This window comes from Callithrix jacchus, chromosome 14, assembly GCF_049354715.1.
Source record: "Callithrix jacchus isolate 240 chromosome 14, calJac240_pri, whole genome shotgun sequence".
NCBI lineage: Eukaryota > Metazoa > Chordata > Mammalia > Primates > Cebidae > Callithrix > Callithrix jacchus.
In genome coordinates, this window is record NC_133515.1 from 27,994,433 (window position 1) to 28,009,166 (window position 14,734).

General features: G+C 41.0%; 1 protein-coding gene across 2 annotated transcripts in view; it reads right to left on the bottom strand.

Moving 5' to 3' along the window:
* KCMF1 (potassium channel modulatory factor 1) overlaps positions 1-14,734 on the bottom strand; it is an 87,940-nt gene that overhangs the window by 41,534 nt on the left and 31,672 nt on the right. The gene's annotated exons all lie outside the window — the stretch shown is intronic.

Consider the following 14,734-nt stretch of genomic DNA (forward strand, 5'->3'; position numbering starts at 1 on the left):
ATGCCCTCTAGTGGGAACACATTTTTTAAAACCACTGAAATAATATGTAGTCTTTTCTTTCTTACTAAAAAAAAATAATAAAAGAGATTTTAAATATTTGTTTACAGCTTTTTAAAGGAGAAAATCTCAGGTTGGTATACCTTTTACTTTTTAACAGAATTGATTTTTAGCTAGGGAATAGAGAGTTGATGGGAAAGAAAAGGTCAACAAAGGGCAAGTTACCTTCAAGAAAAACGGGGAAAAAAATACAACAGGAAGTCAACCCCATCTGGAATTTGAAGGCCTGGGATTTTATAGCACTTGCTATTTGACAACCAATTTTGACTTCTAGCTACTATGTGATTTGGGGGGCTTGGGGGAGGGAGATTCTCTTTTTGTTCTTTTTTTTTTTTTTTAAGATGGAAGCTTGCTCTGTTGCCTGGCTGGAGTGCAGTGGTGCGATCTAGGCTCACTGCTACCTCCTCTGCCTCCTGGGTTCAAGTGATTCTCCTGTCTCAGCCTCCTGAGCAGCTGGAACTACAGGCACATGCCATCACTCCCAGCTAAGTTTTGTATTTTTAGTAGAGACGGCGTTTCATCATGTTGGCCAGATGGTCTCGATCTCCTGACCCCATGATGTATCTGCCTCAGCCCCTCTTTTCTACTTCTGTGAAATGTCTGTATATTTTCTCTTCAAGACCCATGCATCTCTCCAAGTGTGACTTTTTTTAAAAAACGGTGTGTATCATATAGGTATATAATTTTGATACTGAGAACTGCACAGAGAACAATGCTATTAAATGATAAAGACAATCTCCAAGAAGAGACTGTATTTAAGCAGCTGAAAAACTGTATAACCCTTAGAAGAGGATCTCAGATGAACACAAAAGCAAGTAAAAAAGATGAACTAGGCTGGACGCGGTGGCTCACGCCTGTAATCTTAGCACTTTGGGAGGCTGAGGCATGATGATCACCTAAGGTCAGGAGTTCAAGGCCTCAACACCAGCCTGGCCAACATTGTGAAACCCCATCTCCACTAAAGATACAAAAATTAGATGGGTGTGGTGGTGGGTGCCTATAATCCCAGTTACTCAAGAGGCTGAGGCAGAATCACTTGAACCCGGGAGGTAGAGGTTGCAGTGAGCCAAAAATCGAGCCATTGTGCTCCAGCCTGGGTGATACAGTGAGACTTCATCTCCAAAAAAAAAAAAAAGGATGAACTATAGTATAAGTAACTCAGTGAAAAGCGGAAGTAGCCAGAATTACTTTGCTTAAAGAAACTGGTCAAAGGATACTTCCATAAGTAAAACTGCTAGAGGAAGGAAATCTAAGACAAAGTTTATAATGCTTCATAAACTGGGAGCCTAGATCAGGAGTGGAGAGTTTTTTCACCTTCTACTTAAGAATCACAGAGGAAATATAAACCATCCCTTGCCAAAATAAAAAGAAACTTAAGGGTCTGTCTGCTTTTTTTTTAAGAGCTCTCCTTATTTTTAGAAATAGGAAGAGAATAAAAAGATCTATTAAATATACATATAACTCTATATGTGCATTTTTAAAAACCTATGCCATGTGTTTAAGGGAGAGACTCAAGAGGAGAGAGAAATAGGGTATCAAGACCCATACAAACATACTCTTCAAGAGAAAACCTACAGCTAAAGAGATTCCACAGCAGAGAAAGAGAAACGAAAAAGTGGGAGAGCAAGATCCAGAAGCAAGAGAACTGGGAAGCTTAGTAAGTAGGTTTTCCAATACGTGTACTCTTCACACAGTAGTTTTACTTGAAACTGACATATTAATTCAGCATTTAAAACATTTAAAATTATACTTTCTATACTGGAAATTGGCTTTCCTACTATTTTTTTCAGGTGGAATTCTGCAATTCCTGTAATATGTAACAATAAAAAGCATCCACCCATCCTTTTGTTATTTATTATCTATTCTATGCCAAGATACAGCAGTGAACAAAAAAATTTGCTAAGGATACAGCAGTGAATAAAAATTCTTGCCATTTCTCTAGTGGTTTAATAGCAAGTTCCTTCATTTTTAATTATGTACCTAATGACTTACATATATTACTTTGTCAATCTTCATAAAGTAATGAGGTAGGTGGAAAGTGTGATAAAACTTCTTTTGTGGCTATAGATGATTTTGTGGCTGGTTCAAATCTGCCCAACAAAGTGAATGGAAAAATGGCTGAAAAATCGAATTTAAAGAGTTCTTTCTGAACTTTATGAAAGAGGAAAGTTTAATTAATCTCTAAAAATTTTCAGTATAATAGAACTTGGTCCACTTTAAAATAACTGATTGGTTTGCTTGATTTTAAAGAACTGATCTACACTCTTATTTGTTTGTAGAAATTCATCCCTGTTCTGAAAACAGAAGCTTATCTTAGCAACAATGGACTTGCTCAGAGTGAGCTTAGGAACAGCCTTTCAGAGCCTCTTATCTGGAAATAGAGAAGCTTCTATATTACTCAATCTACTATTATACTCAGCCATGATTAGAGCTATTTTCTGACTCATAAAATGAAGGAAGAGGAGGTGGATAAAGAGTGCCTGGGACAATGTGGGGATTCAATAACATCTGTTGAATGAAGTAAATGAAAAGAGAAGGGGACGTTTTCCTAGAGTAATTAGATAAGAGCATAAAAAGAAGAGAAAGGCAGAGGGGATAAATGTGTGTCTATAACAGATTTTTTTTTTTTGAAGTGGAGTCTTGCACTGTTGCCCAGGCTGGAGTGCAGTGGCCTGATCTCCGCTCCCTGCAACCTCCGCCTTCTGGGTTCAAGCAATTTTCCTGCTTCACTCTCCCAAGTAGCTGGGATTACAGGTGCCCACTATCATGCCCAGCTAATTTTTTATATTTTTTTAGTAGAGGTGGGGTTTCACTATGTTGGCCAGGCTGGTCTCAAACTCCTGACCTCATGATCCACCCACCTTGGCCTCCCAAAGTGCTGGGGTTACAGGCATGAGCCACCACACCCAGCCTAGTCTTTTTTTTGAGACAGAGTCTCACTCTGTCACCCAGGCTGGAGTGCAGTGGTGCGATCTTCACTCCACCTCCTAGCCTACTTGATGTAAGAATTACTGAATAATGAAAGTGGGGGTGGGGGGACGAAGGGCCTGAACAACAAGTACTTGTTTTCTATAGCAGAAAAAAAAAAATTAAGTAGGTAAAGATGCTGCACCTAATACCTCTAGGAGTAAGCCACCAGGTGGCAACAGCAGCCCAGGAAAACTAGGTTGCAAGTTTTAATGTGTAATAAGGTGGTTAATGGGAAACATGTTTTTAAGAAATGAATTCCCTGTCCGCCATGGTCTTGTGATAAAAATTTTATATGTAAAATCCAAAAATAAGGTCAGGTGAGGTGGCTCACGTCTGTCAACACTTTGGGAGGCTGAGGCAGGAAGACTGCTTGAGCCCAGGAGTTCAAGACCAGCCTGGGCAACATAGTGAGACCTCATGTCTATTTAGAAAAAAATCACACAGACACCCACAGACACACACACACACACACACACACACACCAGTATTTCCATATACACGTGCACTTCAGTTTAGTTGCTTTAAACAATGCACAGTACTAGGTAGAAACTGCTCTGTTTCAAAAATTCTGCAGGCAGGTCTGTGGGAGCAAGGCAGAGAGAGCTTGGTTTAGATTCCAACTTTCCAAAAAAAAGACAAGCCCTTTTAAAGGAAGGTAACGATTTTTAATCTGCTAAAGATTTGGACACTTAAATGCTGATTCTTTTACAGATGAATAAACGGAGGCACACAGGCACTAAGTAACTTGCTCCAAAGGCGTAGAGCCATTCAGCGGCAAACCAGTGATTAAGATAAAGGGTTGCCTACTGAAGCATATCTTTTGATAACAATCCTTTTTTCCCCAGAAGTAGATGCCTTCAGAATTTATTTATTATGATATGGAGATAAATGGAGATAAATATTTAATGCCTTGTTTTATTGTTTTTCCCTTGACTTTTTATTTTCTAAGAAGATTCTACCAATTACATAACTTCTCTGGAATGAAATTCTGAGGTTAAGGAATCATTCTGGGGGCAGGTGCTTACAGATAATTATTTTCAGAGGTTGATCACCAAACAAAGCTCTACCTAAAGTCACTATGTTAAGTTCTTACTCTAAAGCAGTGTTTTCTCAACTTTTTGAAAATCACAGGCAAAACTTATAGGCAATGCAAAGACTGTGTACCATTGGGCACTGATAACAGGGTCTCAGAGCTGTTTAGAAAGGCTTCCCATCACATACTTGGCTAATAATGTACACAAAGCAATAGGTGGCCTCTGGAAAAACACTACATGTAAGAGAATAATGTCACTTCAAATCATGAAAGGGGGAAACACAGTTAATGCCCCTCCCCACTGGCTTGGGACTTCTTGGTCAACTGTTTAAACACTCTCTTTTTGTTTTTGAGACCAAGTCTCGCTCTATTGCCCAGGCTGGAGTGTAGTGGCACGATCTTGGCTCACTGCAACCTCCGCCTCCTGGGGACAAGTGATTCTCCTACCTCAGCCTCTTGAGTAGCTGGGATTACAGGTGTGCACCACCATGCCCAACTAATTTTTGTATTTTTAGTAGAGATGGGGTTTCACCATGTTGGCCAAGCTGGTCTTGAACTCCTGACCTTGTGATCCACCTGCTTCAGCCTCCCAAAGTGCTGGGATTACAAGTGTGAGCCACTGCGTCTGGGCTAAACACTCTTATAATGATTTTCTGCAATTGTTTGCGAAAAAGGAAAAGTGGAAATCCTTAACGTATCACAAGACATATAAGGAGGGAGCTGAAAAAATACTGCTTGCTAAATACGTTTTTTTAAAAAATATCTAAACTAGAAATGTCTGCACGTGTATTTGTGATAGATTCCCAGTCAAGTAAAGCACATGACAGCTCTTTGTATTGAGGTCGGAAAAGATCCGGCCTGGATCTATATTTTAAGACCATTTCTCATTGACTTAACATTACTATTTCTAGCAACCAAAATTTTTGAGCACTTGCAGTACCCACTTAGTGCTTAGAGCCTAAATGGGGAATAAGGATAAGTAAATAAGCATTTAAAACAGTATAAAGACTAAGAGAGAGAGATTTACAGAAACACAGCCGAACACATACAAATGATAAAAGATGACTTGTGTCTAGTTGGGGAAGTACAACAGGCTCACCCTGACACAACCCTTCATACCAAGCAGTCCCTGAAGTGCACTCTAAAACACTGAAATTTAACTTCACATCCCTTTGTTCTAATGTTCTCTACATATAGAGCAGTTATTCTAAATCCAGTCTCAAAAACTCACCACACACAAGAATTAAGTCACTTTCCCCTGTTTTGTAGGCTAACCGATTTAAAATGTTAGTAAGTCCTCTGAAATCCTACCTTTGGCTGTTAAATTACATTTCTTTATGTCTCCTCCAGTTTCTTCACAGATTTTAAAATAAAGGGACCTACAACAAACATAAAACTCTGGATAGGATTAGGAATTATTAATACAAAATAGAGAAGACTCTAGCACTGAGGGAAAAGAGGTGTGGTTTATGTCTGGTTTAGGAGGCATGAAAGTCTGATTTTAGACATGTTTCATTTGAGGTGATCGTGAGACATGCAAGCTGAAAAGGTATAGTAAACAGTTGGTTAGAATGAGCTGATCTTTGGGAGACTTTCTCTGAGAGAGGATGTCTTTGTATCCAAGAGTGATATATGATAATATGGAAAAGAAAGAAGGAAGGGACTAAGCATAAAGACAAAATGAGGAAAATGGATAGTGCTTATACAGTTTTAAGTGAATCTCAAATAAACCAAAGTATACAAAACAAAACTTAAAAGTTTTTTAACACTGACTTTAATATAAATATTCATTTCTTTCCTCCACTTACAATGTCTAGCCATGATTCTGAGCAGTATGACACTAGCAGGGCACCATCTAGAAAATGCATCCATGTTAACAATGCATCAAGAATGACTGAAATGTAACACAAAGAACAGTTCACCCATGTAAAAATAGTATAGCAATAACACCAACCCAGAAAATTCAAGAACATACTTTAAGAGCATGTAAACAGATATAAACTTTACCAGGATTTGAATCTTGCCTGACTATAAAGATACTGCTTACCTGATCTTTGCTTTCCTCAACAATGAAAAAGAAAAAAAAAGACAAAGGATAATCTCTCTACATTACAGGATCATCACAGGCCCATAAACATTAATTCTTTTGCCCTTCCTCTACATTTCAAGAACATCTGATGTAAAGTTTGGTGGTGGTTAGTTATTACTACCATTTCTTAGCTCCAAGCCCACCCTTCCACACTCTCCTCTGCTGGGTCTAGGAAATAGTTCTCAACCAGGGGCCATTTTGCCCCCTAGGGGTCACTCAGCAATGTATGGAGACACTCTCAGTTCTAACAATTAGCAAGACAGGGAGGGCTACTGGCATCAATTTTGTGGAGGCTAGGAATGTTACTAAACATCCTACAAAGCACAGGGCAGCCCCCTGGCCTAAAATGTCTATGATGCCAAGGTTGAGAAACCATGGTCTAGAATCTGCCAACTCAATTATTCAGACACCCCTGGCAGCTTGCTTCTGGTTTACCAGTGGGAGGCCTCAGAGGGAGAGAAAAAAATGGCAAGAGGTCAGCATCCTTACAGCAGCAGGGCTCCTTCTGTCCAGAGCTCCATCCTTCACTAAGAGAAACCAGGGCTCCTCACAGAAATGAAGGACTCTATGGGCTGGACAGAGCAAATACATGAGCCTGTAATATATCCTGTTCTAAAATGAAACATCCAGAAATGACTGAGTTAGAATGATGGGGACATATCAAAAGTACATAGAAAAACCTTAAAGTGGTTTCACAAGCCAAATGTGGGACAATTTGAGCATCAAGACTAATAATAAAAGTAATAGACTGGCCAGGCGTGGTGGCTCATGTCTGTAATCCCAGCACTTTGGGAGGCCGAGGGAGGTGGATCATGAGGTCAAGGGATTGAGACCATCCTGGCCAACATGGTGAAACACCGTCTCTACTAAAAATACAAAAATTAGCTGGGTATGGTGGCACATGCCTGTAGTCCCAGCTGTTTAGGAGGCTGAGGCAGAAGAATCGCTTGAACCAGAGGCAAAGGTTGCAGTGAGTGAAGATGGCGCCACTGCACTCCAGCCTGGTGACAGAGCGAGACTCCGTGTCAAAAAAAAAAAAAAAGTAATAGATTATAACTCACTGAATAACACAAGAATCCATGACTCCATACTGATATAAAATAAATAAATCAGAAGAAGGAAACAGAAAAAATTTTCCTCGTGGTAGACTGACTAGAAATTACATTCCAACTCCTTAATTCACTGGTACTAGAAGTAAGCTGTCCAATACAGTAGTCACTAGACACATGTCACTATTTAAATGTAATCTATTAAAATGAAACTAAAAATGTAGTTCCTCAATTGCACCGGCCATATTTCAAGTGCCCATGTGGCTTTTGAGGGACTGAGTCATAATTTTGTGAAAATAAGGTCTAGAATAGTCTTTTTCATTGAAGAAAGAGTCTCACACTCTGTCACCTCTGCTGGATGGAGTACAGTGAGGCGATCTAGGCTCACTGCAGCCTCCGCCCCCCTGGTTCAAGCGATTCTCATGTCTCAGTCACCCAAGTGGCTGAGGCTACAGGTGTGCACCACCACACCCGGCTGTTTTTTGTATTTTTACTAGAGACAGGTTTTTACTATGTTGCCCAGGCTGGTCTTGAACTCCTGGCCTAAAGTGAGCCTGCCCGCCTAGGCCTCCCAAAGTACTGAGATTATAGAGGTGAGCCACCACACCCAGCCTAGAATAGTCTTAAGGTAAGATCGAATTTTGTTGCTTTCTGAAACTCTTAAAATTTTGTAATGGAACTGAAGTGAAAGACAATTTCACAAAGATAAAGAGAATAAAATAAATAGGAATAAAATTTTGAATGCTGAAAAGCAGAATTAGGTATCTGAATTAGGAGACTGGAAAGAGCTGAATCCTAGTATGGGCAAAGATGAAAGCTAAGAAACAATCCAATTTACAAAGCAAATTCAACGAAATGTTTGGGACCGGCTGCATCAGGTATTGCTGAAACCATAGTTAGGGTGGAGAACTGCTGAAGGACAGAAGACAGATAAAAGGTCTTTGAGAAGCAGTTAAAATTCTAAGTTGTCTCTTCAACATTACACTTCACGTCAAGTGGAAAGTACAAGTTTGTATATTAAAGAGGGTCTCTGACTCCTAGGAACTCAAGGTATCACTGACAACAGAGTAAAGCGCATATTTTATTGAAAACAGAAGGATTAAGTAAGTAAATCATTTCCAGAAAAAGAAAGAAGAAGAGAGGAGGAGAGAGAAAGGGAAAGAAAATATAACATAAAAGGGAAGAAAACTGGAACCCTACTCTAGAAGCTTCAATATCCTCAAAGTAAGAAAAATGGGAGGGAGGAAATAATCAACAGAGTAATTCAAGAAAACTTCCCAGAACAGAGAATAGGAGTTGCCAGGTTCAAAGGGTCCAGAGAGTACTCAATACAATGAATAAAAAGAGATCTCTACTAATCACATTTCAGAAGAACAGGCCCTCAAAGAGATATTCTACTAGCTTCCAGGAGATGGGGAGTAGAGAGGGGAAAGAATGGGTTACACACAAAGACCAAGAATCTGATACTTCTGATAGGAACACTGGACTCTAGAAGGTAATGCACAAATGTCATGTGAAGGTAAGAATTTCCAATTTAAGATTCTATACCTAGGAAAGTTATCACTCAAGTGTGAGGGCAGTAGAACAACATTTTCAGATTATGTTAAGTTCTAGAAAAAAACCACTTCCCATGTATTATAAACACCCTTTTTCTCCAGAAACTACAAAAGCATCCACCACCAGAAGAAGAAGAGCTGGATTAAAAACAGGGAGATGGAATTTAGGAATCGAGATCCAACGTGAGATGCAATGAAAATCACCAGAAAGACAGTGAAGGAAGAACCACCAGGATGAAAAGCCATGAAGCAGATGAGGGCCATTACACCACATTGGGCAGTGACACTCAAAGAGTCCCACTTAGGGGAAGGGTGGTCATCACCCAGATCCTGAGGCCGCAGCATTGTTTGTTTTACGCTGTTTACTGAAGCATAACATGCAGAGAACAATATAAATCAGAAACAGGACAGCTTGGGTTTTATGAAATGAACACATCCTGTATAATGAACACCAAGATCAAATAATGGAATATTACCATTCTCTTCCATTAACTACCCCAGTTACCATCCTAAACACAGATAAACTGCACCTGCTTTGTCTATTTACATGTATAAATATACTGTATTAGTTTGTTTTCACACTGCTATAAAAAACTACCTGAGACTGGGTAATTTATAAAAAAAAAGAGGTTTAATTGACACAGTTCTGCAGGCTTAACAGGAAGCATGACTGGGAGGCCTCAGGAAACTTATAATCATGATAGAAGGTGAAGGGGAAGCAAGCACCTTCTTCACAATGGCAGAGCAGGAAAAGAGTGAAGGGGGAAGTGCCACACACTTTCACACAACCAGATCTCTCACTATCACCAGAAATGCAAGGGGAAGTCGGTCCCCATGATTCAATCACCACCCACCAGGCTCCTTCCTCAACACATAGAGATTACAACTCAAGATGAAATGTGGGTGGGAACATAAAGTCAAACCAGTCTGCCCACTTCCCATTCCGAATCTTATGTCCTCCTCACATTTCAAAAGAGAATCATGCCTTCCCAATAGTTCCCCAAAGTCTAAATTCATTCCAGCATTAACTCAAAAGTCCAAATCCAAAGTCTGATCTGACACAAGGCAAGTTCCTTCTGGCTATGAGTTTGTAAAATCAAAAAACAAGTTAGTTACTTCCAAGATACAATGGGGGTACAGGCATTGGGTAAAACGTTCCCATTCCAAAAGGAAGAAATTGACCAAAACAAAGGAGCTACAGGCCCTGTGCAAGTCTGAAACTCAGCAGGGCAGTCATTAAAGCTCCAAAATAATCTCCTTTGACTCCATGTCTCACATCCAGGGCACACTGATGCAAGGGGTGCACTCCCAAGGCTTTGGGTATTTCTGGCTCTGAGGCTGCTTTCATGGAATGGCGTCGAGTGCCTACAGTTGAGCATCTGCAGCTTTTCCAGGTACATGGTGCAAGCTGTCAGTGAATCTATCCATTCTGGGGTATGGAAGATGAGGGCCCCTCTTCTCACAACTCCACTAGGCAGTGCCCTACTGGGGACTCTGTGTGGGGGCTCTAACCCCACAATTCCCCACTACACTGCCCTAGAAGAGATTTTCTATGAAGGCTCCACACTTGCAGATTTCTGCCTAGACATCCGGGCATTTCCCTACAATCTCCGAAATCTAAGCGGAGGTTCTTAACTTTTGCCTTCTGTGCACCCATAGGCCCAACACCACAGGGAAGTTGCCAAGGCTTGGGGCTTGCACCCTCTGAAACAATGGCCCAAGATGTATCTTAGCCCCTTTTAGCCATGGCTGGACCTGAAGCAGCTGGGATGCAGGGTGCCAACTCCTGAGGCTGCACAGAATAGCAGAGCCCCGGGCCTGGCCCATAAAGTAATATTTGGCTCCTCTTATGCAAATTTTTGCAGCTGGCTTAAATTTCTCCCCAGAAAATGGATTTTTCTTTTCTAATACAGGTTCAGGCTGAAAAATTTTCAAACTTTCATGCTCTGCTTCCCTTTTAAACATAAACTACAATTTCAGAGCATCTCTTAGTGACTACATATGGCTGCATGCTGTTAGGAGCAGCCATGTGTGTTTTTTTTTTTTTCCTTTTTTTAAAATTACCTGCAATTACTTTTGCACAAGCTGTGTCTTGAATGCTTTGCTGCTTAGAAATTTCCTCTGCCAGGTATCTTTTTTATTTTTATTTTTTTATTGCATTTTAGGTTTTGGGGTACATGTGCAGAACATGCAAGACAGTTGCATAGGTACACACATGGCAGTGTGTTTTGCTGCCTTCCTCCCCTTCACCCACATTTGGCATTTCTCCCCAGGCTATACCTCCCCAGCTCCCCGCTGCTGGCTGTCCCTCCCCTATTACCCCCAATAGACCCCAGTGTGTAGTACTCCCTTCCCTGTGTCCATGTGTTCTCATTTTTTATCACCCGCCTATGAGTGAGAATATGCGGTATTTGATTTTCTGTTCTTCTGTCAGTTTGCTGAGAATGATGTTCTCCAGATTCACCCATGTCCCTACAAACGACACGAACTCATAATTTTTGATGGCTGCATAATATTCCATGGTATATATATGCCACATTTTCCCAATCCAGTCTATCATCGATGGGCATTTGGGTTGGTTCCAGGTCTTTGCTATTGTAAACAGTGCTGCAATGAACATTCATGTGCATTTGTCCTTATAGTAGAACGATTTATAGTCTTTTGGATATATACCCAGTAATGGGATTGCTGGGTCAAATGGAATTTCTATTTCTAAGGAATCACCACACTGTCTTCTACAATGGTTGAATTAATTTACACTCCCACCAACAGTGTAAAAGTGTTCCTATTTCTCCACATCCTCTCCAGCATCTGTTGTCTCCAGATTTTTTAATGATCGCCATTCTAACTGGCGTGAGATGGTATCTCAATGTGGTTTTGATTTGCATCTCTCTAATGACCAGTGATGATGGGCATTTTTTCATATGTTTGTTGGCCTCATATATGTCTTCTTTTGTAAAGTGTCTGTTCATATCCTTTGCCCATTTTTGAATGGGCTTGTTTGTTTTTTTCCTGTAAATCTGTTTGAGTTCTTTGTAAATTCTGGATATCAGCCCTTTGTCAGATGGGTAAACTGCAAAAATTTTTTCCCATTCTGTTGGTTGCTGATTCGCTCTAGTGACTGTTTCTTTTGCCGTGCAGAAGCTGTGGAGTTTGATTAGGTCCCATTTGTCTATTTTGGCTTTTGTTGCCAATGCTTTTGGTGTTTTGGTCATGAAGTCCTTGCCAGATATCTTAAATCATCTTTCTCAAGTTCTAAGTTCCACTGATCCCTCGAGCAGGGGCACAATCTGCCAGTCTCTTTGCTAAAGCATAGCAAGAGTGACCTCTGCTCCAGTTCCCAGTAAGTTCTTCATCTCTATGTGAGACCACCCTATCCATATATCACTATCAGCATTTTGGTTAAAACTATTCAACAAGTCTATAGGAAGTTCCAAATTTTCCCTCATCTTCCTGTCTTCTTCTGAGCCCTCCAAACTGTTCCAACCTCTGCCTGTTACCCAGTTCCAAAGTCGCTTCCACATTTTCAGAACATAAAAGAGAAGAAAAATGGAACACTACTCTAGAAGCTTCAATATCCTCAAAGTGAGAAAATGGAAGGGAGGAAATAATCAATAGAGTAATTCAAGAAAATCTTGCCAGAACAAAGAATAAGAGTTGCCAGGCTAAAAGGGCCGCTGTACAGCAATGCCCCACTGAAAGGGCATCTGTACAGCAATTCCCCTCTTTCCTGGCACCAATTTCCTGTATTAGTTCATTTTCACACAAATACAAAGGACAGAATCATGCCCTCCCAACATACAAAAATACCTTCCCTAAAATATAAAAAATTACCCTGAGACGGAGTAATTTATGAAGAGAGGTGTGTAAGAGAGAGAGAGAGAAAAGAGAGAGAGAGAGAGAGAGAGAGAGAGAGAGAGAGAGTGCGCGTGCACGCAAGCCACACATGGGCACAAAGGGGGAAGTGCCACACACTTCCAAATACCCAGATCTCATGAGAACTTACTATCTCTAGAACAGCAAGGCGGAAGTCTGCAAAGGGGAGTGCATCACTTGAGATCAGGAGTTTGAAACCAGCTTGGCAAATATGTTGAAACCCTGTCTCTAGTAAAAATACAAAACAGTCAGCTGGGTGTGGTGGTGGGAGCCTGTAATCCCAAGTACTTGGGAGGCTGAGGCAAAAGAACTGCTTGAACCCAGGAGGTGGAGGCTACAGTGAGCTGAGATGGTGACACTGCACTCCAACCTGGGCAACAGAGCGAAACTCTGTCTCAAAAAAAAAAAAAAAGTACCTATCAAAGCTGGGCATGGTGGCTCACACTTAAAATCCCAACCAGGGCAATATAGTAAGACCTCCTATCTATAAAAAATTGCTAGTGAAGTGAGAGACTGAGCAGGGAGGACTGCCTGAGTTAGGGAGGCAGAGGTTGCAGTGAGCTGACATTGAGCCACCGCACTTCAGCTAGGTGACAAAAGAACACATCAATACTTGCAGTGCTTTCAGTCTTTCCAGTGAGCGACTAAAATAGGCATAGAGCAGAATAAATGATGAGTGGCTTGATAACCATGTTTGCAGCTCAGGTCCAACAAAGCAATGCTCTGCCTTCTTGTTTCGGCTTTCATTTTGTAAACAAGTGTCCTTTTCATGGTCTATTTAGTGCCATGTTTTCACCTTTTTGTGCTGTTTTTTTGGTGATTTCGCTATTTTAAATGGCTCCCAAGTGTAGTGCTGAAATGCTGTCCAGCGTTCCTCAGCACCACAAGGCTGACATGAGTCTTACAGAGAAAACAGATGTATCAGGCATTGAGTTATAGTGTTGCTGGCCTTGAGTTCAATGTTAATGAATCAACAATATATATTATTTTTTTTAGCAGAAATACACATAAAACAAGGTTATGTATTGATCCACTGATAAAAATGTTATAACCAGAGGCTCAGAGGAACCCCACCCTGTATTTCCTCTAGGAACAGAGGTTCAGTAATCACTAACTTGGTGTTCATGTAAACTTTATAGAATACAACTAGCGGCCAGGTGTGGTGTTTCACGTCTGTAATCCCAGCACTTAGGGAGGCCGAAGAGAGCAGATCACTTGAGGTCAGGAGTTCAAAAGTAGGCTGGCCAACATAGTGAAACCCCGTCTCTAATAAAAATATTTTAAAAATTAGCTGGGTGTGGTGCTGGTGCCTGTAATTCTAGCTACTTGGGAGGCTGAGGCAGGAGAATCACTTGAACCCAGGAAGTGGAGGTTGCAGTGAGATTGTACCATTGCACTCCAGCCTGGGTGACAAGAGCGAGACTCCATCTCAAAATAAATAAATAAAAGAACACAACTACCACATAAAACAAGAATTAATTACACATACATACACAAATTCATATAGTATCATACATTTTCTTTGTAACCTGAATACACAATGATACCTGGGGAGTTCGGCCCAGTCCCCACATCTTATCTGGACTTGGCTGGTCTTGCCCAAGTGATGATGAAGCTCTTGCTCTCCCCTCAAGGAAAGAAGTTCAGCTGATCTCATTTCACCCCATGGGAGTGTCCCACTCTGACCTGCTCCTGGGAGCTGGAGCTAAGCCAAGTGAAGAGCAGTCCTCTGACTACTCCTCTGCTGGAAATCCACGCTGGTCCATATAATGATCCAGCTAAACGCTCCATATACGTTGGGTCCCGAGTTTCCAAAGGTTCATTTGTGACCCTGCCCAGTAATTTCTCCAGAGTCTCTTGGAAACTCTCAGGGAAGCTAAAGGCAGATTCTGTTCAGCTTCTCTTCTAAGGGCTTCCCCCTAACAGTGCAAACTGCTCTTTCCTCACATGGTGAGGCTTGGGCTTGCTATTCCATGTTTCGTAACTAAACAACATGTGGCTCAGATAGAAATGGATATACTGGAAGTAAACCTGCAGAGAAAGGCAAGAGGATTATCAAAACAAAGGTCTAGTTAGCAGTTATGGACATGTGGATGAGATGTTC